The 2,613-nt window shown below is 40.9% G+C and overlaps 1 pseudogene; it reads left to right on the top strand.

The window, feature by feature from the left end:
- Positions 1-353: 353 nt before the first annotated feature.
- Positions 354-958, top strand: LOC143398310 (vomeronasal type-2 receptor 26-like; annotated as a pseudogene).
- Positions 959-2,613: the final 1,655 nt, after the last annotated feature.

Below are 2,613 nucleotides of genomic sequence, written 5' to 3' on the forward strand. Positions count from 1 at the left end.
CTAAGGGGATAGATATAACATTTAGATTGGCTCTCTAGTAGTCATATGTATGCTGGTGGTATAGGATAAATTGCAGACTAAAAAAAACTCAGTAGCATAAAAATGTTCAATTTTTTTTCACTATTTTAGCAAATTTTTTGTGGTATATAAACCTAGCAAAAATAGTATTTTTTTCTTATTTAAAATGGGTCATAATCCTGTATGAAGTGAAGACTTAATAGATGACACTTTCACTGTATTTGTCATGAAATTTCTTCCAAGTGTTTAACATTACAGATCTTTGGATTTAAACAAGTTATGTGAAGAAAATAACTGAATATTCTTCTAAAATTAAAAGAAAGCTTAATTAACAGAATGAAACATTCTTTGGAGTTGTATTTTCTGTAGCCATTTCTGCTATTTTGGCAAAGACTTCATTGTGTTTGTGGCCTTCAAAACTATCACCCCAAGGAGAAAATTTCAAATGTGGATGGTGACCCGATTCTCCAATGCCATAGTTTTCAGTGTCTCCTTCATTCAACTGTGCATCTGCACAATCTGGTTGGGAACTTCTTCCCCTTTCCCTAACATCGATGCACAGTCAGAATTTGGCAAAGTCACCCTCCATTGTAATTAGGGATCCATGGTTGCCTTCTACTGTGTTCTTGGTTACTTGGGTTTTCTGTCACTTCTCAGCTTGATTATTGACTACCAGATAGTTTCAATGAGGCAAAACTTATCACATTCAGCATGCTGGTCTTCTGTAGTGTGTGGGTTTGTTTCATACCCACCTACCTGAGCACCAAGAGCAAAAACATGGTGGCTTTGGAAACTTTCAATTGTGACTTTCAGTGCTGGCTTGTTGTGTTGTATATTTCTTCCCAAGTGCTATGTGATTTTACTGTGAGCAGATAATATTTCAAGGAAAAAAATTTTAAACAATTTCTTCCCGAACACAAAGAAATTAATTTTCAGATGACATGATTGATATAAAGTGAGCTATAGTGTGGAAATAAAGTTTCTAAAGTGTGCATGAAGTGAATTCATGTCATTATAACTTGACAATTACTATTTAATCACATGTTCCTTTCATCATTGTTAGAGTCTGTAACAAGTCAGGATGGCGCCTGGCATTTTGCCAGAGAAATGTTAGAGTCCATAAACAAGTCTGGATGGTGCCTGGCAAAATGCCAGAGGGAGTGGTTTGTGAAGTAACGCCAGCAAGCCATTAAGTGTGGAGATTCCTTATTGCTTGACTGCTGTATCTATTTTATGTTAATTAAGATAAGCTGTGTGGAATGTATAAATACCACTCCTGCCCCACAATAAATGGCTCCTACTCCTGCTGTATCAATCTACACAAGTTGTTCGTCCACCCCCGTCCACCTCCCATTATTTTGCTCAGCCAGCCGGGCTGTGGCAGATGGTGGCCCGTAAGGGGGAGCCCCTGGACACTCTGGGGTAAGTGACGAAAAAAGCTGCCCATCCATACATAGGACAGGAGCAAACCTGCTCATCCCTAGGCAGATAGGGAGAGAGGAAAAATGGCCATTTTGAGAAAATGGAGAAGATTGATACAGTATGTTTGTGTCTTGTTTTGTCTTGAATGTTGTATTGTCTTTGTGATGAAAATATGGAAGGGGTGTTAGGTAAATTACTAAGGGAAGGAGGCACCCCAGTGTGACCTAGAATAGTTAGGGCATGTGTTGATAAGAGCCCAGGAACTCTAATCAGAAAGAAGAAAGTTCAGAAAAAGAAGGATTATCAGGAAAAAAGTTGCAGCAAAAGACTATTACTAATTACTTTTCGTTACTGGAGGGTGCGTGAATTTGCATGGCAGCTGCCACGTGCACGAGCCGGTCATGGCACAGTAAGGGCTTTCCAACTGGCGGCAGTGGACCTTCCACCTGGGGAGCGGGACACCACTGTTAGAGCCAAAATCCAGACCTGACCCAGAGGCACAGTCTCGCAGGCTCTTGCTCCCTGTGCCCAGTGGCAGTTTGAGTCCGGGACACTCCCCCAGACTCTCCCAGGGCCATCTGGGGCTGCCTGAAATGCTGCAGGCAGAAGACGGCCCATGTCCCTGAAGTTTGGTCATTTTCAATGCCAATAACTAAGCTACAATGGTTCTCCCACACCTGGAGGCTGATAAGTAATGAGCACTATTAAGGCTTATTTCAAATGTAAAAAACCTTGAGATAATGTACTAAATTGTTCAGAAGGTTGTTTTCTTAGCGCCTGCTGGAATACTACAGGATTTTCTTTAACATCATTGCTGGAGTTCCTGATTTTGTCCCAGTGCCAGTGAAGATGAGGGTGGAAGAATTTCCAGTGTTTCTGAGAACCGAACAAGACTTCGGATCAAGCTAGCTGCCTGCAGAACTTACCTGGACTGTGATTTAAGCTAGCTGTCTTCAGAACTTACCTGGACTCTGATTTAAGATAGATGCCTGCAGAACTTACCTGGACTGTGATTTACCTGGACTGTGAGTTAATCTATTGAGACACTGCTTTACCTGGACTAAGACAACAAACTGTAATCTACAACAAATTGTAACTCGATATCTTTACAAATGGTGTCATTGCTAGTATAATTTTTCCAAGGGCTTCTTGCATGAAGCCATCAATTGGCTT

The sequence above is a fragment of the Callospermophilus lateralis genome, assembly GCF_048772815.1.
Source record: "Callospermophilus lateralis isolate mCalLat2 chromosome 17 unlocalized genomic scaffold, mCalLat2.hap1 SUPER_17_unloc_2, whole genome shotgun sequence".
Lineage (NCBI taxonomy): Eukaryota > Metazoa > Chordata > Mammalia > Rodentia > Sciuridae > Callospermophilus > Callospermophilus lateralis.